The sequence below is a fragment of the Protopterus annectens genome, chromosome 10.part0 (assembly GCF_019279795.1).
Source record: "Protopterus annectens isolate FY-2018-M chromosome 10.part0, PAN1.0, whole genome shotgun sequence".
NCBI classification, from domain to species: domain Eukaryota; kingdom Metazoa; phylum Chordata; order Ceratodontiformes; family Protopteridae; genus Protopterus; species Protopterus annectens.
Genome location: NC_056744.1, coordinates 911,201,975 through 911,229,772, shown reverse-complemented (window position 1 = coordinate 911,229,772; position 27,798 = coordinate 911,201,975).

Sequence of the window (27,798 nt, the reverse complement as noted above, 5' to 3'; positions counted from 1 at the left end):
GCTCTGTCCATTGCTAGATATGACCTTTAATTGTTTTAGTTTTGCTTATAATTTATTTCTATAATTGTTATTCTATTCCATTTTTATGTGTGCCTTTTGCATTTGCACACCGCTGGACATGAGTAACCACTGTTCATGGCTGAATGCAAAAATGAAAAATTTAATTTGGGCTGCTTTCTGTAGGGCAAATTACCCTGGTGCCATTGTGCTGCTGTCTGCATTCTAGATGTACCAGGTGAACAAAATACATTATCTATATGGCACAAGTTCTAATTACATTGAGTTGGGAACAAAAACAGGGCTCTATAGTGCTGATACTCTTGGTTATGGTAGCAGATGAAGTATTGACACACATTTTGGTATATGAATTGAGCACCAGAAGTATGTGTGACAAATACAGAAAGTGTTATCTATAGTCCTTGTGAATTGCCATTACCAATGTTTTATTGTGAGAAACTAAACTATTCTTGTGAATAAGAACATTTTCTATACATGATGTCAAAAATGACAATTTTTAAAGTGGTGGAAAGGGAATTTACTAACATCATGAATTTGGAAACATGCAAAATATATTACAGATTACTTATCCATATAACGTATGTATTGATCAGGAAAGTAATGAATTTCCTTTTCAAAGTATGACATTATTACTTGTATGTTGTCTGTCACAAATGAGATGATGTAATTTACTGTGTGTCTCCTTTCTGAATAATTGCCATTACTTGAAACTCTGATGATGTGCAACACAAATACAAGTTTGGATGTGGCAAACCAGTGTTCAAAGAATGACTATGTCAGGGTAATGACATATTGGCCGGGATTCACTAATCCTCCGTGTAAGACTAAATAAGTCTTACTCGGAAACTGCAGCCTAAGAGGATGACATCAGCGCACCATGCATATTCATGAGGGCGGGCTGACTCAACTCTAAGGCTAACACGGAGCGTGCACGAGTGCAGGGGGCATGTCAGACTGCCGAGCAGTCCAAAAATCCATGCCCCTGCAAGTCCCTCAATCTGCAAATATCAACTGAAATGAGCGAGTCTGCTCAAATGTGTACATACCCAACACTACACTCCCCCACATTCTAAATCCCTGTACAATTCTAAAATGTAAAACTTTCCTTTTTTTTATTATTCCCGCTATAGCTGCCTGTATTTGTGTGTGTTTGTGCGGGTTTGCCCATTGCTTAGCTACAGGTAGCAGTTTAGACATTGAAGAGGATAATAAGAAACTTATATGCAAATTAAGCCAACTAGCAATAGCACACTGGTAGAGCCTTCGCACAAAGTGGAGGCTTTCTCGGTTCTAGTCCCACCACTCCTCTTTCTATTTTCTGTAGGAAACTGGTATAGAAAAATAATTCCTGACATTTATCTTTTAAATTTTAGTAAAAAGCATTGAAATGGCTTATGTAGTAGTGAACGATATTTTATATACATATATATATATATAAGAAGGTGAATTGGTTATGCATACTGATGAATGCATAAGTAACATATCTTAAGCAATGTGAAGCACTGCTAAGCAAAGTTTACCAGTATTAAGCGCATTTAAGTATAAATGCTAATAGCTTAGCACTGCTTTAACTAGCACAATGGCTTTGTGCGGAGCTGCTCATCATGCCAACTAGCGCAAACAAAACATGTTTGCGCATAGCTGTGCACCGCGCTAACTAGTGCAACATCGGGCAACTTTGAGCAACGTTGAGCAAGGTTGAGCAATGTAGAGCAACGTAGAGCAATGTTGGGCAAAGTTGAGCAAAGTCAGCTAAAACTAGCCACACCCCCTAGCCGGTCTGGCCAGTACCAAAATAAAAAGCAATGACAGGCCTCGAACCCAGGATACTGTGCACCATAATCACAGTACTGAACCACTAAGCCATGACAGCTTTTGTTATTCATGCACTGTCAACACACATATACATATTAATGAAAGTTTACCCAGTGCTAAGCAGGTGTGCTTTCAGCTGAGAATTTTCAAAACTGGCCAATCACAAATAAGTGTGGGAAATGAGGCATATTTAAGCTCCATAGGCGGGAATACTTGCCATAACTGGTTGTAGCTCCCATCTGCAGGCAGCATGGCTGGTGTTGGAGGGGGGTCTGGCTTCCGAGCGCAACGGTGGGACATTGAGGAGTCAAAAGTGATGGTTTGGCTCCTCGTCCATAATCATGATGCCAGACTCCTGCAGGGCCAGTTCCAGGGCACTGAATACAAAGCAGAAGCCTGGAACCATCTCGCACATGATCTCACCAGTGCCACAGGTGTCCCTCGGACTGGTGAGCAGGTCAGACACCACTACTCAGACCTGAAGAGACACAAGGAGGACCGACTGAACCAGTGGATACAGGAGGCCTGTGGGATGGAAAATGGCCCACTACTGAGTAGGTAGCCATAGAATGAATTATGTAGGAATTGCTATCGTAGTCTATATTATGGATAGGTATGTCTCAATATCACTTCATTTACTTCACAGCTGCAGGTGTCCATGCTGCGAATCAGCAAGCCTATGCAGATAGGCTGCTAAGGCTGCGCCACCAGGCAGGTAAGTAATTATTCTGCATGTATTGTTATATAAAATAAGTGAGAGAGCCTGAAAAAAAGTGTTGTAGCCCAATAATAAAGGTATAATAAGTCCTGAATAACATCTCTGAATGTACTGTTATATAAAATAAGTGAGAGAGCCTGAAAAAGAGTGTTGTAACCCATTAATAAAGGTATAATACATCTTGAATGAGTCTTCTCCATGCACTGATATATCAAATAAATGAGAGAGCCTCTAGAAAAGTGTGTAATGTAATTAATAAAGGTATAATTCCTGGAGTGTGTCCGTGTCACTTTCTTTGAAATGTTGTTGTACTCTTGCATTATAGAAATAGTAGTGTTGTATTAAGTGCTGTCAACCCACACTTGGGTAGGCCCATAGAAAGTGGATGAAGGGAGTGCCAGTAGCTGTTAAGCATATATACAGTCCTCAACTGTTGGTTCATGGCTGGCATGTATAGATAAATCTGGCACATGAGTAGCTTGTTATTGTGTTCCCCAGAAATGTCAGTGTGCTGCTAGAAATGTATGGAGGCTGTTAAAATATAACTGATAATGTCACCTGAACACATCGAGATATGTAGATATATAAATATAAATAAAATATATAAAAACGTAGCAGTAACATCTGCATCCTGGACAGTTTGTATGTTAGATACAGGTCAGGTATATAAGGAACTAGCAAAACCCATTTCACAATTTAACAGACATTGCCTAGTGTAATAAGACATGTAGGGCATATATACCTGCAGTCAATAGGAATGTAGTGTAAACTATAAGTACATATAAGTTGTTAATGGAGGTATCTTTTTACACCCTACTGTATGTGCATAAACAATGCAATTCCACACCTCAATGGGTATGTCTAATCTCAAAACATTTGTTGGGACATATGTCCTATTGGTTTATGCATATCTGCATTTACTTTGATGCATGTGCCCTGTTCAAATATCACAATCTTGGTGGCCTGTTGCCACCAGTCAATCCTGCGTGCTGTTGGAATGTCCACTGTTGTTCTATATATGCATGTGTTATGCTTGCTGTTCAACTGTTGGAACTCTGGTGTGTTGGGTTAATGGGAATATTACTGCATGCTGTTACAACTAATTTGGAATGCTGTTGACTGTTACCAACCCATATTGTCATTAAATCCTCCTAAACATAGAATGTATGGGAAGGCCGGTCCCAGCGGACCCAAATGTCCCACCTCAGCTGGTGATGGCACCAGGCACCAGTAGGTCCGGTGCTCAGCCTGGGACCTCCTCCTCCATTGGCCCTGTGCCTCCTTCAGGTGGAAGCACTGCAAGGGATGGGGCTCGTCCCCCCTGCAAGCGTGGCCAGAGGAGGGCCACCTATCACCCTCCGAACTGTCTGGGCTGTGGTGCATAGGGAGATCGAGCGTTCAGTCGCTGATCCTCTATGCCAGCTTGAGGCACATGTGGCATGACTCATGGGTGAGCCTGCCCCTCCTACACAGCCCCCCAGCACAGCCACCCTCTGGGCTGTGAAGTTGCAGTGGTGACTGCCCATGGGTGATGATCTCAGTTCCACTGTTGCCATCTGTGGGCTCATGGGCTTGCGATTTCCAAACATCCTTCCCCGTCAATGTTGTTCACCCACCACGTGTCAAATTCTGCCCCTATATGCGTCTTGTTTGTCTTGTCTGTTTACCTCCCCAACCTACCTCCCCAAATATACCTACTTCCCCTACCCCACATTCCACTCTCACCTGAAAAAAGGGCAATCTGCTCCCAAAAAAAAAATTATGCCCCAATACATAGCTGCCCATTTTGCACACATGTCCGATGGACACATAAACTGATATTTAATTGGCAGTACAACATACTTTGTTATCCTCACCCCTCTCTCAGGGGTGGAAGGTTTCAAATTTCCCTCCAAATTACTAGCATATGCACAGCTGCTGCTGTTAAAGAAATGGGCAGCTATGGACCTTCCCTACACCCGTCCTGCACATCCCAAGCTGTTTTCCCTACTCTCTTTCCCTCTTTGTGCCCCTTTTTCACCACTTTCCTATCTCCCTATTTTCTTTTCTTTCAAAGTAATGAGCGTGGGGGTTAGCGGGAGTAAGCACTTTTAAGCAGTAGTTATGAGGTTTGCACGAGTGTGAGCTTGTGTGTGCTTAGCTAAGTATTGCTAAGCTTCACGCAAACCCATACTAACCCGCTTACAACTGCTTAAAATTTCCTTAGTCACCCTGCATGTGAGGGCCCTTGTTCTGCTCAGCAGCAGAATAATACACCACTGTCAGTCCCGAACCCCAGACACACTAGACTGCATGAAGTACCACTAAGCCACAATAGATATACAGCAGGTTGTTGTTGAAATATATATATCATGCATCAGAATGATTGAATGTAAAGGAAAGATAGGAATGCCATAACACAAAACCTGTTCTGTGGAACTTTACCAGCAATTGTTGTGGAATTGCATTACATGACTGTGATAACAGAACCAGACATTCTAGCAGTAAATAATGTTACAGCAGCAATTTACAACCCCAACACAGTATCATAGCAGGACAATCCCCACCCAAACGTACAAAATACCTGTGTATTCAGGGTCCAGCAAGGATGTAGGTAGGCATACTCAGTACTGGAATTGTCCAGTTTTCATGAGCATCCTGTGCTAATGTCAACAATAAAAAAGCACCAACTGTGCAGAAGTGAGTACATTAATATTCACAGTATAGCAGTTCACAAACAGTTCATGTGCCAAATGAATACATCTCAATAACTACGTATGTATGGCAGCTAAATGTGTAAGTAGAAAAGAAACTACATACTCCCATGTATCTTGTACTAGCATTTGTAGGGGTGAGTACAATTCTACACTGACAACTGTGTACTGGAAGTGGCAACATTCAGGTCTGAGTACAACATTCAAATCACTGGCTACACCACTAGCTTCAGATATAAGAAGTATACCAACCTTCTGACTTACACAACTGTGTCCACAACAAACAAGCATGGGCCCTACTTTGGAAAACTGAAAGGGCTACACCTACCTGACCTAGCAATTTATAGCATTGGGTTGCTATGACAGTGAGTACTGCAATTACCACACAGCAGGCTGCATGCAATTACCAAATGGTGGCCACCAATTGGTGCAGAGGCCATAACATGCACATGTGCAAATACCTATAAAAGCAGGCTGTACTTGCTGTCCACACATGCAATCATTTCATTGCAGCTATGGAGAGAGAGAGAGAGAGAGAGAGAGAGAGAGAGAGAGAGAGAGAGAGAGAGACAGACAGACAGACACCGACATCTACAACAAGAGCAACAGCAGCAGCAACAGAAAAAAAAAGCTATTAAATATATATGTATATATATATATATATATATATATATATATATATATATATATATATATATATATATATATATATTAAAAAAAATTGTGCAAAACACACGGAACTGACAAATACAAACGCATACAAAGGAAAAGTATGTAACAGATATGTAGTTACTGGCATGTAGTAGATGTTTTTGAAGAGTACTCTACATACTTTGAATCATCCATATGTGGCAGCAGTAGGTATCTATGCACAGATGCCCTCCATAACTACTGCCATGGAAAAATAGGTGTGTAGCTGTGTGCAGTGGGATATGACTGTGGCATATGTAGTTCAGCATTAAATGTCAAACATCTGATCCATGTTATCTGTGTTCTGTACAGTAGTGTGTACAATGTCTGTTTGGGGGAGTAGCGCATACAGTTATATAAACATGGATGTGACAGAGTAACAAATGCATGATAGTCATATTAACGTGTAGCTTAGCATTGGCAACAGCTGTACCAGGCTAGTATGCTAATCTAGCATTTACAGCTATATATACACCCTCTAATATTACTGTGTGCTCACATGTGACACCTGTTCATGTTGCAGCAAGGCCCAACAGGTCAGCCGTGAGGTCCACTGACTTACAACAGTGTGGACCGTGTGTGTGTATGGCACACACATACGGAAGGATCAGTCTGTGTCAGATATATTAGCATCTGTACATGTGCATAGAGCAAGGGACGTGCTGCAAGTGTTTGTGAAGGGTGGACATATATATGTTGGTGAAGGTTGGTATGTGCATATTTCTATGTAGGTTGTAGTGTGTGGTAAACAAGACAGCATATAGTGCTGGTATATGACATGTGGTGGTTAAACGCTGTGGGTATGATTTGTCAGGTTTGCAGTGTTGCAGCCAGTGAGGCCTGCTAAAGCTACATGGGTTGAGAACACCTTCAATGCATTCCGCACAACACTGTGCAGTATTATTACATAACGGTATACCTCACAACCTGCGCATAATTGATATTCCCACCATGAAAGGTGGACTGTATATGTGCCTATATGTATATCTATATGTACACCAATGGATGTTAATATGTATGTGTATATGTACACACACACACACACACACACACACATATATATATATATATATATATAGAGAGAGAGAGAGAGGGTCATATTTACTATGACAGATGCCTGGTGACAAAGCCATGGACACAAGCTCAATGTTGAAACTGCATTGACATCCCTTCTGGGAAAACCTCCGTACCCATGAACTACCACATAGGTGGTAGTCTACTTAACACCGAAAGTGTGATAAGAGACCATGGGACACAGGTGGACAGTAGTCTCCCCTTTGATAATCACAGTGCCACACAAGTCATGTAATCTGTTTATGTGGCACACCTCCTCACAAAAGGTGTGTCATCCAGGGAAATATAGGTCAGTGTTCCCCTCTACTCATCACACATAAAACCCATTATAGAGTACAATGCCCCATGTGGTATGTACCTCGCAAGACATCTACAGCAACTGGAAAGGCCACAGACATACCTCACAAAGAGTAATACCAGCCTCAAACAGATGCCCTATGCAGACCGTCTCACAAAACCACAGCTAGACTGTGTTGCATACCGCCTACCCAGAGGTGACCTCTGCCTAACATACAAAGCTATGTCAAACCCAGAGCTGTTGGACATGCTCTACATAAACAGATCACAATCCCTACCAGCTACACGCTCTAGGGACCTAAACCTTGTCACCTCAATAGACAGAACATGCTGGAGGGATAGATTCCTATCTCAGAGACATCCCATACTCTGGAACAAACCACCTATCAATAGCAAACCAAGCTCCTCATTAGCAGTCGTCATGAATAATCCTGATGATTGGATGGGAGATAGGAAATACACACCGGGAATCACCTCTCTGGCTCTGCTGGACAGGGGCACGTGAAATTAGATTACATGTGTGTCAAAGGCCAGGGTAGCATATGGCTAGGCGTCTATTGGCCCTAGGGCCAATAGCCTATTACCTACCTATGAACCGATACACACCCACATGTACTTGTTGCAATAATTGCTATGTGAGGTTGACTGAGTGTGATGGTGAATGTGTTGGTGAATGTGTCAAGATTCTGTCAATGTGTGATAGCTTAGTGGGAAACTGTTTCCGTCATGCTATTTTGTGTCCTAGCTCTGATCCCAGCAAAAGATGTGTATGCTATTTCTAGGCCGAAAAAGCAGTATGGCATATGGTCTGATGTAGTCCCTTGGTGGGACTGAGGTGTGCCATTGTAGGCTAAAGCAGTACATGTATGCTTATTTATTGGTATTGCTGGTGAATCCAAATCCCATATGAACTGCAGTACTACCTGAAGCTGTATGCCTAAACAGCACAGTATGGTGTATGTCCACATTGCTTGGAAACACTGTTATGTGTGTTCCCTGTAGTCCTCACAGATTACATACCTCAGGCATAACGTTTTGTAAGTACTGACACACAGTACTGTATGGTACACAAGTAAAGTTCATCCGGGTTTCCATACCTTTGTGTCTTGTATGTATGTGTGATGTGTGTGTGGCTATGCCTGTAACATGCCATCGGTCATATGTGTGTTACAGGACATAAGTGCGTATCTAGCAACATGTATAGTCTAGTACAGCAGTATGCCACCTATACTAATGAATGTCCACATATGTTAGGCAGGGGTTTGCCACCAACAACTAGTGTGGTATACTGGTAATACTGTAACTGGACTTTACAATCTTTGCAATGGATGACATATTTCATTATGCATTAGCTTGATATATACCTCCTGTGGCTAGGTGGTGCATTGTGTTGCATACAGTGTGACATGTACTGTTGTATAGTCTTACATACTGGATTTTCTTTGTTGCTGTGCAGAACATGGTTTGATATATAGAGCATACCAGGCACTGTCAGGCAGTTGTGGTATGAGCACTGATATGTGGTATTGAAAGTGTGTATCCTCTGACAGCCAATAGGTTGCTGTATATGGCAGTTCAGTGATATCTGTACTTTAGAATGTTAAGTGTGCCACTTGCTCACACATATTGTTTCATTGTCTTCCAGGATCATGGCTCACCATCGCAATCTGACATACAGCCCACTAGAGGATGAGCAGATCACAACCAGCTTAGTTCAGCACTATGCCCTGCTGTTCTCAAGAACCAGCCAGGACCAGCATGAGCGGACTGCACTGTGGCAAGATGTTGTCCATCGGGTAAATGACATAAGCATGCAAAACTGGACATATGAGCAGGTACGCCATCACTGCAGTGATTTACTTAGACATGTCCGGCAGCGTGCATCTGATGTCAGTAGACAACAGCTTGCCACAGGTGGTGGGGTAGCCATCCATCCCCCCCTCACCAGAGTGGAGGAGCTGCTCCTCAGTCTGGTGACTCCTGGCCAACAACAACAATAGCAAACATGTATCATCATGGAGGCCGGAGCCACCCAGTGAGTTGACATGGAGTGTGCAGGTAACATGGCATATCTATAGACTACTGCTACCTCTATTGGTAGATCATGCATATGTGAGATGTGTACTGTGTAGTTAGAAGATGTGGAGCCTGGTGCTGTGCAATGCTGATAATTTGGAACATAATCTGTAGGCCTGTGACTGTCAACCGTTGTACTACTGTAAGATTGCAGACCCACAGTAACAATGCCACAGTTGCTGCCGCTGACAAACTGTCTCATATCCTTGTAGGTCCCTCTGGTGTGACAGCAAGGCAGCAGACCCATGCTGGTGAGTGTATTCTACATTTAATATTGCATGATATATGTGCATGTCATAGGTGAAGTGTAGGACATGTACACGTAACACACCTACGCATAATGCATGCTGTGCATGTTTGCTGTGAGACTATGCACATCCCAGTAACATGTGTAACTGCCTCAAACACGTGCAGTACACAGAGCATCCCACACAATTGTGGCAAAACTGTAGTGGACATTGGATAGGCAGAGTCGATACACATGCACACAACATACACAACTTGTCATACGCAGTACACATTAATATGCTACACATGGCATATTCAGACACCCACTGTAAAGTCACACTCCAGTATCCCAAATGTCATCCACACAGCACACATAATAGACCTGAGGGGTAGGGGCCTATCATGGGGCTGTGTGACACTTTGCAACACATAACACATTCATGTTAGGCAATGCTCCCTATTGGGCACCCACCTTACAAACCCATGTAACAACTGGTTGTGAAATGGTGAATGTAGCCATGGTACTGCAGTTCAGGTACAGCATACTAGGTGCCAGTCTGGCACACATTAGTAGCCTTGAGTGACCACATGATGCTGCATGATGCTGGCTCATGGTACTACACCCCATCCAGTTACAGTAACCACAGTACTATACATAGCATTCATTGCCATGCACCTCACTGTTGTGTGCATGCAAACATATACACCTATCCACAATATGCATAGCAATCACCATTTGTACAAAGTGACACATATATGTCTTGTAATGCTATGGAGTGTATAGGTCACATGACACACACTGGGTATGTGTGATGTTTAATGTTGCAGTTGTGTTGTAGCATGCCATGTCATGACTGGCACTGGCATGTACACAATATGTCCTACACTCACCATAACCACTGTACAATGGCTATGTTGAGCAATGGTATTCCATCAGGTATATACATCACCACTCATCCTGTGTGTATACATAGCATGCATGTGCTAAACCTGTGTCCACAATTATCTGCTAAAGACACAGACACTCTAATCAGAAATGGATATCTATGTGACACACAGATACACATGCAGTCATGGTATGTATACCTGTGAGTGATGGTGCACAGGACATTGCAGAGCTTTCAATACTTGCACAGCAATGTTGTGTCCATGTACACATTGCGTTCCAGGGTGAGGCCAATCACTGAACAACACCACACATGCATCAGAACCATGTATACTGTTATTAGCAAGGGCTGTCTACACCCACACTGCATGCTGTTGAGCAACACACATCCTGCATGCTGACACGTGTGATATGACTGTTTGGCTTGTGATACTTTACCCCACCATCAATCGCTATTGAGTATGTTCTGGATTGCTGGTGGTGGTGGTGGTGTGTGTGTGTGTGTGTGTGTGTGTGTGTGTGTGTGTGTGTGTGTGTGTGTGTTTGTCTGTTTAAGTGAGGAGTGTGTTTGTGTGCATGTGTGCATGTGTTCATGTGTACATGTGTGCATGTGTTCATGTGTTCATGTGTGCATGTGTGCATGTGTGCATGTGTTCATGTGTTCATGTGTTCATGTGTGCATGTGTGCATGTGTTCATGTGTGCCTGTGTGCATGTCTGCATGTGTGCATGTGTTCATGTGTGCATGTGTTCCGACATCATGTACAGGTCGTAAAGTGTGTTTCCTGCTTCCTCTCACAGGTGCTGAGGTTGGGCAGGTTCACTAATGCAGGGAACCTGATGTCACTGAGCAAAATAGTGATGATGAGGATAGGTGTGTTGAGGCACAGGCATGTTTGCCAGGGTCTGTTGTTGGGCCACCAATCAACAGAACACAAGTTTCCACCCCATCCATGCACACAGTCATACTGCCAATACATCCATCACCAATGCCCTTATCTGAGGGACAGTGTACAGTCGGCATTGGCCAGGACAGTGTGGTATCTATGGCACATGCTTCCCAACACAGCAGCCATACCCAGATGTCTGGAAGGTTACCACATAGACTGATGTCAAGGAGTTCTCATCGGAGCACTGCTTCTCATCATGCCCCTGGCAGACGTGCCACAGGTCTTACAACCTCACGCATGTTCCAGGCTGTCATGGAGGCACAGGCATGTATGGAACGGTGCACCAGACAGGGGCTAAGGGCACAGAGGGCACATAACACTGCTGTAATTGACAGTATCGGTGATCTAGCAGGTGCCATCCATAATTACACTGATGTCACTGATAGACATTGGGGTGAGACATTAGATGTCCTCTGCAATGTCATGTCCATGTGTCAGGACAGTGCAGGACGATTGAGGCGACATGGACGTATGCCAGCAACATCAGCAGCTGGCAGTCGCCACGGACATCCCTCAAGCCACAGCTGCTCCCACAGTGCCAGTACCAGCCCCAGCAATGTTGGGGGTGGGCTGTCCATAGACCGTCCTAGAAGACCACATGCACGTGGCTCTGGACAGTCCCAGCAGGGACCTGGGTCCAGTGTACATCTGTCCACTTCTGAGGATAGTACCCAGTCTGGCTTAGTACCTGATACTGTCAGTAGCACACCTGCCAGGCACAGGTACAGTGTCCATGGCCAGAGACAGTGATCTGTAAAGCCTGGCAGGTACAGTCTGTGGCTGTCCCACAAATCCCCGTATATGGCAGCCACATGGTGGAACTGTGTGCATGCAGACACACACACACATAAAACAGACACCTAGGGTTAACACATACCCGCACACATTACATCAACATTGGCCCATAGCAGTACTCTTGGCCCTCACACACACACACACACACACACACACACACACACACACACACACACACACACACACACACACACACGTTGATTGTATGGCTCAATGTAGGCCTCTGGCAAACCAAAAACAAACCCTGTGCATATGATGAAACCTGTGCCACCTTCTGTCATTTGTAACATTGATGCAGGAACAGGCTACCATGGTGCTGATAAACAGGGTGACTTTACAGCAGTATAGCAATGTTAGCATGTTGTCAGCAGTAGAGTGTAATGATATCCTTGAAGGTGTAGCTGAGCAGGCATGATGCATTAAAGCTATGGTTGTCAATGTAGTATTGTTTACACCAGTGCTAGTTCCAATAGTGTATTGTCTGCCCACGTGCCACTTGGCTGATGGGTGTGCTATTGGCAGCATGTGTTAGAGAGTGGACAGTACGTGAGGGATGTGTGTAGCACAGATTTGCAGGTGTACATTTGTGAACATGGTGGAGGTGCACTGTCTCCATGTACGTGCATAGTGGACACATGGGCAGGGTGACATGCCCTGTGTTACACAGTAACACTCTATAGTTTCTATTGGTAGCCAGTATGCATTGTACTACACACATTTTGGAACTTGACTACACATGTGTGTGTATGACATGGTTTGACACTGTGCTGTGGGTGATACTGTTACTATCTGTCATTGTTTTGCATTCTGGTAGTATACATAACCTCAACAGCCTGACCATAAACAATCGTTAGATGATGTCTTGACAACTGACACACAGATATAGGACACACAGTAATATTTGGATCCTTCAGGTACTATACTATGCCAGTAACCAGTGGTATTCACCTGCACCCATTTCTGAGACCACTCCTGTTTGCCATATAGCTCTCTTAGGTACAAGCAATCACAGTAGGGATATGTCCGTCCTCGTCTGGAAATGCATACTGTGGCCTATAATGCATTCTCCAGATGACACACACATCCTCCACAAGGGTATCATACAGACATATACCTGTTGTCAAACCCATGCTGTAAAGCTATAAGCCAACCAGAGCATAGTCATCCACCTTTATGAAACATAGTATCCCCACAGTACCACATAGGTAGTAGCCACCAACATGTTGAACAGGTACCGATGTGTACATGCAGCCAAGTGTTACGTCATCTCTACTTTGGTAGTCACATTTCCAAAGGTATTAGAAATCCCTCGCTGGATCACATAAGCAATAAGGGGTCTGCATGCATATCCACAAAGGTTGTTGTACACCTATAATGAATAGCCATCATTGACAGACTTTGCTGCATTTGAACAGGTCTGTAATATACCTCAGCCATAAACCCTCACTCACACAATTCAATAGAAACCGTAATGAGTGTGTGTGACACGGATGACCTAGGCCAGGGATCACTGCAGTGGCTGGCCTTGTCACAAGCATACAGATGTGACCTAAGGTCTGGAAAGCGGCAGCACACTCTGGCAAAGATGACAGATGTGTTCATGGAGAAAGCAGGGTTCCCACCTATGAAATAATTGAGGTCACATGTAAGTATATGTATTTGCCATACAGTTACCTGACGTGCAATGCACATACTGTTGTCATACTGATATGTCATACAGTAGTAAAAGCAAAACCCACAACACATTAACCAACAGTGTCACACACATAGAGCACACACACACTCACCAAGTGCAGGCTTCAAACCCCTACTTAACTACTTCATGATACTAGAGGAGTACGCATTAACACGACGCGCTATACACATTACTGGTAGCTATTTTTTCCACAGGTATATTTGTAGGATGGTGACATCATCAGACTTGACAAAGATTAGTATACCACTTTTAAGGTGTTTTACTACTCTCCAAAAAGGTTGCTCCTCTCTAAGGAGATCACACACACTTGTCAAGTACAGTATTCAAATGCCTACCTAACTACTTCATGATACTAGAGGAGTACACATTAACACGACACGCTATGCACATTATGGGGAGTTCAGTTTTCCACAGGTATATTTGTAGGATGGTGACATCATCAGACTTGACAAGGATTAGTATACCACTTTTAAGGTGTTTTACTACTCTCCAAAAAGGTTGCTTCTCTGCAAGGAGATCACACACAAACACACACTTGTCAAGTGCAGGATTCAAGCCCCTACTTAACTACTTCATGATATTAGAGGAGTACGCATTAACACGATGCGCTATACACATTACTGTGTGTTCTCTTTTCCACAGGTATATTTGTAGGATGGTGACATTATCAGACTTGACAAAGATTAGTATACCAATTTTAAGGTGTTTTGCTACTCTCCAAAAAGGTTGCTCCTCTTTATGGAAATCACACATGAACACTTGTCAAATGCAGGATTCAAACCCCTACCTAACTACTTCATGATACTAGAGGAATATGCATTAACAAGACACACTATACACTTTACTGTGAGCTCTCTTTTCCATAGGTATATTTGTAGGATGGTGACATCATCAGACTTGAGAAAGATTTGTATACCACTTTTAAGGTGTTTTATTACTCTCCAGAAAGGTTGTTCCTCTCCAAGGAGATCATACACACACTTGTCAAGTGCAGGATTCAAACCCCTATCTAACTACTTCATGATACTACAGGAGTACGCATTTACACGACGCGCTTGTACACATTACTGTGAGCTCTTCTTTCCACAGGTATATCTGTAGGATGGTGACATCATCAGACTAGACAAAGTGGGTTACATTAGGTGACATTAGGTGGGCTACATAGAAGGAATGTCTAAACACTTTGGCCATGTGATCATCAAAGGAGAGTTCACTATCTACCTGTGTCCCCAGGGCCATAATGACTTTCTCCGTACATACTGGATTACCACCTTTGTGGTAATTTGTGTGCACTTTGTTTTATCCAAAGGGGATGACTATGCATTCTTTGCCATTCTGCTTGAGGGCATTGTTTTGACACCAGGTATCTGTCTCTGTAAGACCCTTCTGGAGGATGTCTGTGTCAGCCGTAGAGTCGGTTATGGACCACAGTTAGCAGTCATCTGCAAACCTGTTCAGCCATACTCCCCCCATGCTTGCCTGTACCTCTGAGCAGTATCTACTGAACAGGTGGGGTCCCAGGACCAAGACCTGTGTGATACCATTTGTGACTGATTTAGAGTCGGACATGGCACCTGCAACCCTGAACATGTGTGTTTGATCTGTGAGCCACTTGGCCACCCATCCTGTGACATAGCTGTTAATGTTCAAGCTGGTAAGCTTGTCCATGATGACAGAGTGGGGAATGGTGTAGAAAGTCCTTAGAGAAGTCCAGGTGGGCTGTGTGGACTACTTTCACCTCCATCTATGTCCTTGGTAACTGTTTCAAATACATCAACTAGGTTTAGGAGGCAGGATCTGCCTTTAACAAGGCCAAGTTGGGTATAGTCCAGTGTCTGGAGGTCCCCAATGTCTCTGTTTATGGGTTCCATGATAGTTTGCTCCATAGCTTTGCAGACCAGGCTGAGTAGACCTATGGGGCAATGGTTTCCAGGTTCTGTTGTGGCACCCCCTTTGTGGAGCTGGATGACTGTTGGTGTATGCCATTCTTTGGGTACATAGCCTGTGGTACGATTGAGTCTGGACAGTGAATGTAGGTGAGGCTGTAGTTCCTTTTGGGGCTGGTGTAAGACGTCCAGTCCCATTGATGCTGTGTTCTTAGCTTTGGAGAGGGCTGTCTTTACCTGCATGTCCATGAAGTCTGGGGCTCTGCATTCTTCTGGGATGGACACAGGCCCTTTTGGGAGTGATGGGGGGGAGTTTGCACTGAACCTGTCCCCCAGGATGTGGGCAATGTAAGTTGGTTCAGTGTATTTCTTGCCATTTTTCAGTAGCTGACAGCATATTTGGAAGTTGCCACCTACATGTTCGGTATAGCTAACGAAGGCTTTGTGGTTGTTATTCTTACATTCCTTGGCAATTTGTCTTTAGAAACTGGCCTTGGATTATTTTATGAGTGATCATTGTTTCTTCCTAGTAATGATCAGTGATGCCTTTCCTTTTGTGAAGTTTGCTCTATCATGTGCTTGTTTCCTCCTGCTGTTGTCTAGCTTATGTATGGGCGATGATCACCAGATTGGTTTCTTATTTTTGAAGGAGTGCATCTTGGTTTTATTTGGGATGTCTCAATCAATGCATCCCTGTAGATGCTCATAGGATGCACTTGTAAATTATTCGGCAGATTGTATGGCATTATCCTATAGCAAGGGGGCTTTGGAACTTTCCACTTTGGTCTTGGGAAGTGTGCAGTTTGCTTTTAAAAATGTCTTCACAGTGGTTTCATTGACTGGGGGGGAGCAGGATGTGAATGTCCAGTGTGATTACTTTATGATCTGATATTACCAGTGAGGGGTTTATCTCTGTTGTGGTACACTGGTACCCCATGTTGGTGATGATGAGGTGCAGTATGTTGTCACCTCTAGTGGGCGTGGTGACCAGCTGTTCGAGGGTGTTAGAGTTTTTAAACTCTAGGAAACAATGGGCAAAGGATGTTGTACACCAGTAATTCTCCCACTCAATGTTTGGGTAGTTGTAATCTCCTCATATAATGGTGTTTGATAGGACCTTTGTATTTTCCATGGTTCTCAGGACTACTGAGTGAGGTTCCTGAGACAAGGTAGGTGATCTGTAGCAGGCTACAATCTGATAAGCAGCTTTGCCCAATTTTAGTTGTACTTGCATGGTTTCCAAGGCCTCATGCTGTGCCACTAACCTGTAGGTGTGGGTATCCATAAGGTAAATGGATACACCCCTTCCTTTGGAATTTCACTCGTGGTTTTAGGTCTGAAGATCAGAGGGAATGTGAGTGTTTTACATGGAACATGTCCAACAGCTCTGTGTTTGACATAGCTTTGTATGTTAGGCAGAGAACACCTCTGAGTAGGCGATATGCAAGGGAGTACGGCTGGAGCATTTTGAGATGGTATGTGTAAGGCATGTATTTCAGGCCGCTAATGCTCTTTGCGAAGTATTGCTGCAAGCTTTCCAGTTGTTGTAGTTGTCTTGTGAGGTACATAGCAAAAGGGGTGTTGTATTCTATTATGGTTCTAGTGAGTGATGAGTAGAGGGGAACAATGTCCTCTTCTATTCTGCATGAGACACCTTTTGTGATGAGATGTGCCACATAGGAGGAATTCCTGACTACTGTTGGGATGTGATTATCACAGTTGTGTCCACTGTCCACCTGTAACCCAAGGTCTCTTGTCACACTTTCAGTGTTAAGTATACTACAGCCTATGTTGTAGTTCATGGCTACAGAGTTTTTTTAACAAAGGGGATGACAATGCACATTTTGGCATTGAGCTTGGGCCCATGGCTTTGACAACAGCCATCTGTCTCAGTGAGGCCCTTTTGTAGGATGTCCACATCTTTAGTGTTTACAATTATGGCTCCTAGTTTGCAGCCATCTGGAAACTTCATTAGCCACAGACCTTCCATGTTAAAGTTTACTGGACTGGACCCTGTGGTACTGCACTCGTCACTGGTCCAAAGTCATACTTGGAGTCTGCTACTTTCACAGTGTGTGTTCTGTCCGTAAGCCTGTTGGCAACCCATCTTGTGACATAGCAATTTATACCTCGTTTAGTGGGTTTATCTATATTTACAGAGTGTAGGGTGGTGTAGTAAGCCGTGGCAGGATCTACATAGGCTGTGCGAACCACCTTACCCTTGTCTACGGTTCTGGTGACTGCTTCATTGTCATCTATCAGGTTTAGGAGACATGATCTGCATTTTACAAACCCAACATGGTTGTGGTCCAGGGTTTGGGGATTACAAGTGTATTTTTTATAAGTTGTATCATGATACATTCCATGGCCTTGAAGGGCAGGCTCATCAGGCTAATGGGGCACTAGTTCCTGGGGTCCGTGGTGTCTCCACCCTTGTGTAGTGGGATAACCATTGCTGTGCACCATTCAGCTGGCACAAAGCCTGAGGTGTGGCTATGACTTGAACATGGTACATCGGTGTGGTGCCTGTTTGTTCTGTGGTTTGTGTAGAACACAGCCTGGGAGGTTATCTGGTCCCATGGCTGCTGTGATACTGGCTTTGGAGAGTGTTTTTTACCTGTGCAGCCATGATGACAGCAATTTTGCAGTCTTCCATTATAGTGATGTGCTCTTTCATGGGTGAGAGGGGGGTAAAGTTAACACTGATCCTATCTGCCAGGATGTTGACAATATCAGTTGGGTCTGTATATTTAGTGCCATTGAGCTGTAACTCAGAACAGATCTGAGTGTTGCCATGACATGGACCTGTCTGTTGTGCAGAGATCTCCTGAGTAGACAGTATGCAACAGAGTACAGACTGGGTTAAATTCAGTCTTGTTGCATGGGGCAACAGTTTGAGGCCAGTAATCCTCTTGTTGAGGTACTTCAGTGGTCTTTCCAGCTGCTGACAGTGCCTAGTCGGATTCATCGCAAGTGTGTTGTGGTACTCTCTGATGGGTCTGATGACTGATGAGTAGAGGGAACCTCCTTTGACCTACATACACAGACCTTGGCAGGTTGTGTGAACACATAGCATGATTTTCTGAGCACTTTGTGAATGTGTTTCTGGAAGTAGAGATGACTAACCACATTTGTCCATAGATCCCTTATTATCACCTCCATATTTAGCCTGTGTGTGAGCATGCCCAGTATGACCTTTCAGTATGTTGTTGCTTGAGATTTGCTTCCTTCATTTAAGTGTGTGAGCATGCCCAGTATGACCTTTCAGTGTGATGCTGAATGAAATCCACTAAATTTGTTGAAGTGTGTGAGCACGGCCGCTATAGACATTTATACTATATGTGTGTGTAAAATCAAGTTGTATTTTTACAGCAGGGCTCAACTTTGTGTCATAAATCAACAGGGATCATGCTGTGCCTGCAGGGCATCCATGAGACACTTTGCATAGACTTATCAACATTTGTACATAAAGAGAGGACAGCTATTCTTTGTACATTTCTACCCGGGGGCACACCTGATTGTTACTGTGGGTGTACATAGGATGAGGGGTTCACCTGACACTTATACACATTTGCTAGGCCTGCACTGCTATGTAAGGTACTCCATTTCAGTCTGTACTGTTGCCTATCATACTGGCTTGACACATACTACTGTACTACAGATCTTAGCGTCCACTGTCACGTATATTAGATTGCGACTTCATAGCCTACCCAACCCATATCACTCCGCCTGGCCTGCTGTTCTCTGTCTACATAGGCCTGTGGGGGAGGTTACCCATATGCCTCTGTAGGGGCATGCTAAAGCATTTCTTTGTGTTTGCATTAGTGTACAATTGTCCTGCTGTGGCTGTGTCAGTGCAATGCTGTCATGGCTTAGTGGTTCAGTACTGTGACTGTAGTGCACAGTATCCTGGGTTCGAGACCTGTCACTGCTTTTTATTTTCATGCTGGGTAGACCAGACTGCTTAAAGAACAGCAAAGCAGATATGAGCATGTTTACCTGACTTTGCTCAACTTTGCCCGACTTTGCCCGACCTTGCCCAACATTGCTCAACGTTGCCCGACATTGCACTAGTTAGCGCGGGCAATTTTGCTTACATATACTAAATAGTGGTAAAAGCTGCTTAGCACTGCTTTATATTGCTTAAAACATGGCAATCATGCCTCAGGTGGTGCTGCATTGCTGCCTATGTCGGATGCACATAGTACACTCCCTGTACATGTGTGGAAACAGGTAGTGTCAAGTTAGGCATCCCTTTTATTTTATGTGCGAGTCAGAGAGAGGTATCATTTCCAGGGTTCCTACTGAGCCAGTGTATGTGCTATGCGTTGCCTCTTTGCCAAGGCCAAGGCATACTGGGCACACCTCCTCCTGCCTACTGGGGCAGGCTCAGGTTGTTCCTCCTCTGAGTCACGCTGTGCCTGTGCAGGTCTTGGCAATGGTGGGGGGCTGATTAGCCCTGCTCCATGCTGTTCCTGCTGCAGCTGTTTTTGCAGGATCATATTGTGTAGCATGGCACATACCATGACAATTTGGGTACATGTAGTTGTTGAGTACTGCAAGGCTCCACCAGATGTGTCCAGGCACCGGAACCATGACTTGAGCATCCCAAACACATGCTCGATTACATTTCGTGTTTGTGCGTGTGCCTCATTATGGAGTTCTTGTTCAGGTGTGTGTGCATTTCTGATGGGTGTCATCAGCCACAGCTCCAGTGCGTATCCAGCATCCCCCACTAGGTGACTGTCAGGGATGTCCCTATTGGCAAATGTCTGGTACAGCTGCATCAGATGCCAGATATGGGAATCATGGTAGCTTCCAGGGCAGCCAGCACACACATTCAGTATTATGCCCCGGGCATCACACACGACCTGGCAGTTGATGGAGTGGAAGCCCTTGTGGTTGATGTAGGCCCTACCCCGCTCACCAGCTGGTGCTTTGATGTGTATATGCGTGCAGTCAATTGCACCCACTACCTCAGGGTATTCTGCTATTTGCTTGAAGAGATGCATATTGCTGGCCAATACCTCACAGGAATTGGGGAAATATACATGATCACCGACATGTGCTGACATGGCATTCAGGAACTGGTGCAGTACGCTGGATGCTGATGCCTGTGAAATCCCCATCATATCACCAGTTGGTCTCTGGAAGGTACCTGTTGCTAGTATTCTTAGGCCAACACATACCTTGGTTTCCACTGGGATGGGTTCCCCTCTGTTGGTTCTGTGTGTGAGGCATGGCCTGCACAGCTCAACAATTTGCTGCATGAGGTCTCTGTCCACTCTATAGTGCTCCACTATCTCCAGCTCATGTAGCCCCTGGTAGGCTACCCTGGGTCTGTACACTCTTCTCCGTCTCCTCACTGTGGGTTGCTCAGCAGCATTCGCAATGCACCACCCTCAGCATCTTTCCACATGTTGCCTTATAATAGCAATGGCAGCCCCTAACATTTTTTGTCTCAGTTAAGCTTTTTAAGTTTTCACTTCTCTTTGTAGACTGCAGTGTTGCAGTGTTTCTGAGAAAAACATGGGGGAATGTTGTTTGCAGAGTTTTAAGTGCTGGGCTGGGCTGGGCTAGTGTACTGCCAGTGTAATTGGCTGATTCTGATTGATTTCACCTGGCAGCTCTGCTAGTTCTCCTCGGTTAACTTCCTACTACTTCTTTCCTCCTTTTCCCTTTCTCTTTCCACAGGGGGCAGCACCACGCAAACAAGCGCAAACACGCGCACGCGAGCGCACACGTGTGCACACAGGTTTACATAGGCTTACACAGGCTTAGGCAGGTGCACATGCACGCACACAGGCTTAGACAGCCTTACACAGGCTTACATGGGTGCACACATGCGCACACAGGCTTAGATGGGTTTACAGGCGCGCACACGCGCATACACAGTGTAAGCATCTTTGCAAGAAACTTTAGTGATATCCACGGCGTACACCTTCAGTTTCTGGGTTTCAGTTAAGACAACTGTAGACAAGCCTCTTCCAGTCCTGAGTAACTCACAGCAAACACATGCCACTCTGCCCCAATAAGCTTACAGTCTTTGATACATACCCCCTCATGATGTCACCTATCTTCTACTCTACTACTCCACTAATCCTACACTTACACTCTATGGACATTGTTCACATGGCAGGGAAAATAGGGATTCACTATCCTTATCCTCATTTGCATAGGATTGCCTACTAATGCTTGGTTACATCTTTCAAACTGACCTTCCCCCCTTAACAACCACAACTCAATAGACATGTTGTCTTCAGCCTGCCATTCACCTGCATGGCAGAGGAATATTTTTAATAAAATGCCGATTTTTGGCTTTTTTGTTTTTATTTTCTGGTTTTTATAGCGCCACACGTTTGAGCAGCGCTGCGCTACGCTTAAACATCGGAGATCGGGGAAAAAATGTATTTTTAATATTTTGCAATAGATTAAAATGCCAATGGCCTTATATTTGGCCATTGGCATGCTTCCTCAACTGGATGCATCCTTTATTTGGAGCTGTCATAGCTCCGTTTTGCTCTTTGCAGAACGGTACTCCGTTACCAACGGAGTACATTTCTGCAAATAACTCTACTCTTACTCGGACAGGTTAGTGTTTCCTGGATTGCAAATTTACCTCATTTGCATAACTTTCAGCAGCAAATGAGGTAATTTGCATAACATAACACTGTCCATACAAGAGTAGTTTTAGGAGCTCTCATGCACGCCCCTGCCGGCTGTTGCTGGATCGCTCAGCAGACATATTAGATGTCTGGAGTCTTACTCTACTCTTAGACTCCGTGCAAGCCTTCATGAATCTGGCCCATTGTCTTTTGCATTTGCATACCACCTGGCAGTGTACAACATTTCATGTCTAAAGGCAAAAATTTAAAATTGAATATGGCCTACTTCAGTTAAACAAATGATACTGGTGCTGGTCAGTGTCTGTCAGCACTCTGGACAGTACTGAGTGAAGAAAATGAACATCTCTGTAGCGCAAGCTATAATTGCAGTGAGCTTAGAGAAAGAGAATAGGTAATACAGGGTTGGAATCCAGTTAATAGATACTTTTATAGAGGGGTCAGAATGATATTTTTCACAAAATATTGATTAATAATGTAATACAAAATACAAATGAGTATCATGAATATACTTTTTTTCAGAAAATGCATCATAAATTCTTGCTGTATAAGCCCAATATAATATGGGAAGCACATGTTATACATGATAGTTATGATAGCTAATTTAAAATACACTTGGCATGATGTGCACAATAGTTTGGATTATAATTATTATTGTTCATCACATATCATAACTATGTCTTTAGGATAGTATGTAATGTGAAGTATGTATGGAACATACCCATATATGTATTACTCGGGTCATGCAACTCCATGCATCTGAAATTTATTTGCAACCAGAGAAATGCAATGCCATGCCTACCTGAAGTCACACATGTGGCCAAATCTCACCACTGTATTTCACACTGTCTTGTTTTTTGATGTCATTATTGCCAATGTCTCCACCAAGCTATTTTTGTGCTTTTAATTTCACAAATGCAGCTGGCAAGGGTGTTTATCTTTGTGCACTTGCTGCTATACACAAGATCTGAATTGAGCACTAATTTAAACACATAATTCTTTTTGTGGGCATGGCTGGTGAAGGTGAGAATGGTACTCCATTTACAGAGTTAAGGTAGGGTGTTGAGGAGTCTGGCATTTTTGTGGTAATCCTCCTCAAGCACTACAGCAGTAGGCTACTTCAGGGTGATTATACCAGGCCTCAGTATAAGGCTGAGGCTTGGAATAGCTTGGCCAAAGCTGTCTTCACCACAAGTGAAATTCCATATACTGACATTGCTGCCATGTGCATGGTATTCTAAGCACCAGAGAACAATGTCATTACCATTACAGTGACATGAAGAGGTACAAACAGTACTTCCGGAGCTGATAAGAGGTGGAATTTAAGACTGCAAACACCACTCAGTTTTCCAAGTATAGTGACCCATCATCAGTCGGTGATATAGTATGGAGTAGTCAGCCTATACAGTTTTTCATTATACTTTAATATTTTTTTTATCTTTTATACAGCTGCAAAAGATATAGCCCTAAACTGCGAGGTGCTTCAAGAAAGATTGGCTCACCTCAGAGAGATATGCGGTAAGTATGCATCAGGTATGAATGCAAACCAGAAAATATTTTTCTGGCCAATAGCCTATATTAGCTTTACCAGGCATATCTAAACTTTATATTACGCATACATGCCTGCTATTATAGGTCTGGTTGATTGCATTAGGCAATGCAAACAGCAGCTTAGCTTTGTGTGAGTTCAGTTCCCAGAGGCATAAATTAGCTTTTATTACAGGATATTGTTTATAAAATCTTAACTGCAATTTTAAATGACATTAACAATTCAGTATAGATAATTGGAATTATTGAGATGCAAAGCATATATCCGATATGGCTTAATCGAGTAAATGTTTTAATTTCTTATACAATAGTACTCAGGAGGAACATTTAAGCTTGAGAGGACTTCCCTATCACGTAATCCAATTTTTAACATAAAACACCTTCTCTGCAACACACCAATGAGGTCCTCCTTTCAAATGTACATTCTCTTACTACCGAAATCAGACTTCTTCTGTGCTGCATGAGTCTAATACTTTTCTCTACAGATTGTGAAATTACATAGGTAGCTGGTTTGAATCCAGCTTTATCTAAGTAGTGTGATTGTGTATACAGTCATGTACAATTGGCTCCATCACAACACCATTATGTTCACTTCCCTTAGGAGACAAGTTATTACTGGCAGAGGGATACCCTATTAATTTCTATTATCCTCAGACAAACCCAGTTTTTTAAGCACACTAATTATATAATGCTTTCAAAATTGCACTAACTTACAGCTGTGATATTACTTCACCTGTGGTTCTGGATGGTGACATCGTGCTGTTTAGAGTGTGTAACCTAGATAGGGATGTGGTTTGAATCCAGCAGTGTTTGACTATTCTGAGCTTGTTTTTCTTTCTGGTGCTTTGTTGAAAAAGCTTTAAATACATTTAGTATTCATAGCTATACAGTCTTCAGCTACTTTCTTTCCTTTTTAGCAGAACTATCACCCAATTCCTCTTGCAATCATTTCTGTCTATTTTTCACAGAGAAGTGCTTTGTTTAACACAAATGATGCCATTTGATGAAATGTGCCTTTTCTAATAGTAGTAGCAAACCTTCTCACCTGGCATGAGGAAATGAGGCAATGTTCTGTTTGTTGTTTCATTAGTAAGCCATGGGTTCAAATTCATGATGATTTTTACCCTCATACTGACAAGTGCATTATGCATCATGTGTGCTTTGGGAATAGCTAGCATTATGCAATATTGTGTGACAATGGGACGGACTGCACCACCTTTTTAACCAGATTAAGGCACACATATGCCTTGTGGTAATAAGATGAAGTAATGCCTTTGAAATACACAAATATCTCACAAATGTAGTAAGAGTTCTCATGTGATGCATTTAGTCTTCACAATATCCTGCAGTTTCTGTGGTCACATCATTGTCTGTCTGTATACTGCTGTGTATAAATGACATCCACTGGTGGTGTAATGTATACAGTTACAGTGGGAGAGGTATCCCATCCCTTTTATCTCAAACAACTGGTTTGAAACAGAATCATATGATGTAATTACTTCACATAGGTGGTGTCTCACAGTTATATTAAGACTTCCACCGTGGTGTGTGATTCATACGCATTTAGTTAGCATGGGAATTTACACAGGCAGATGTTCAATTCCAGCAAAGGACAACATTGTGTGTGTGTGTGTGTGTGTGTGTGTGTGTGTGTGTGTGTGTGTGTGTGTGTGTGTGTACTGGCATGATACATACACCATTGCATCAAGTTATTTCTATCAGTTTTTAAGTTGAACAAACAAATTTCAACACATTTGGGGATTTCCTGGCAGTGAAACAGGAGCTCTTGGATTCTTTTGGTGACATTGCTTCTGTGGCACATGTAGTTACTACTGACTTGTATAGCATATCTACACATATAGAGTACAGTTTAAATCTGGAACTGTGTGTATACAAAATAATGTTGATGGAAAAGAGTGGCTTGACCAAGCAACACTGATATTAGACTGTATACAATTCTGTAAACATTATCATAGCTACCTCCTTCTCAACACTCTAACAAACTTTTATTGTATAAGTTGTCATCAAAAGGCCATCAAGAGGTATGCAGATAAGCATTTTGGGGGTCCATAATTTTAATTTTGTAGAAACATGATGAATTATAACCAAACTGCTGTATACTTAAATGGCTGAAAACACCATTAATTGCACATCATGTCCAAATATGCTCCATAAAAACAAATTAATTGAATTTTTGCAGGGGTCTGAGCCCCTGTCTGCACTCCCTACATAGATGATTTGTCTGACAGTGCCAACCATAACAATGAAATATATATGTTTTTTGCAGGGGCTGTAAACCCCCACCCCAATCCCTATCCATGTGAATGATTTGATTGTGTAGTGCCAGACTGTAAATATAATAACTCTAGCTTTAACTTAGAGTAAAAAAAAAAAGTTTATTTTTTCTAACAATTTACTTTTTCCTTTTTATTCTAAATCACTCAACATCAGCCTTAGAACTTCCAAGTAATCAAAGCCAACTCGATGAACAGGAATCCATGAAATGAGATCAGCAGTCTGCCTAATCATTAAAACAGGATCAGTGTATTAAATCGAAATAAAAACAAGACCTGCTGGCTCATAGATAACTAATTGTAATATAGTAAAGCATAACACAAACAAAAGACATCCCTGCAGGAGCTGTAGGAAAATGTCACCATGGGAACTTGGGTTGCTTATCTACCAGTTCACACAGCCAGACATCTGCGCATGCAGCCATGATTTTTCCTCTATTGTCACCCTTACAATGTGTAACCATAGCTGAGTCATTTCCTGTGGGGATGAGGAAGAACATGTACCCACAAAAACATGCATATAGACACATACACATGTGGAAGCAAACACATACACACAAAATACACATACACATGAAAACACACATCCACACACAAACATGCAAACATACATACACACACACACAAACATACAAGCATGCATACACACAAAAACGCATACAAACAAACACACACACACACACATGCGCGCACACGCACACACACACACACACACACACACACACACACACACATATATGGGTCTTAAGTGAGCTAGGGTTAGGGCGCGGGTCAGGTGAGTGTGCGATAGTGACAGACTTTAGGGTTAGGGGCGGGTTAAGTGAGTTAGGGTTAGGGCGTGGGTTAGGTGAGTGTGCGATAGTGACGGACCTTAGGGTTAGGGTTTGGGTTAAGGTTAGTGCATAGATAGTTGTGTATGGTTTCTAAGGTTTTTGGTGTGCTTGTATTGTGTGTGTGCTTTTTGGACAGGGGATTTGTTTTGTTTGTTGACTGTCGGGATTGTGGTTTGTCAGGCATGTGAAGTTTCGTGTTTTTGAACTTTCGGTTTTGTGGTGTCGGTGATTTCATTGTCAGTGTTTTCACGTGTCGGTGTTTTCAGGTAGACCCACCCACACACACACACACACACACACACACACACACACACACACACACACACACACACACACACACACACACACACATATTTGTATATACACACACATACTCACAAAGAAACATGCATACACACAAACACATAAGGTGATTTGACAGAGAATAGGTTTTGCAATATGTACAGGGTTTATATTGTGCTATGAAACAGCTATTAGGGACATGCAGCTATGTGATACGGTCAACATTAGCTAGCATCCTTTTCAGCAACACTCCGCGCATGCATTTTGTATAGATTTATTTCTGTCTCTTTACTGTTTCTAATGTCGATAATTTTCTTATCTATACAGTCTGGATCATGTTGGTCATATATACATTGTTTTTTCCCCATCTACTCTGGTCTGTACTCTAGTAACATAG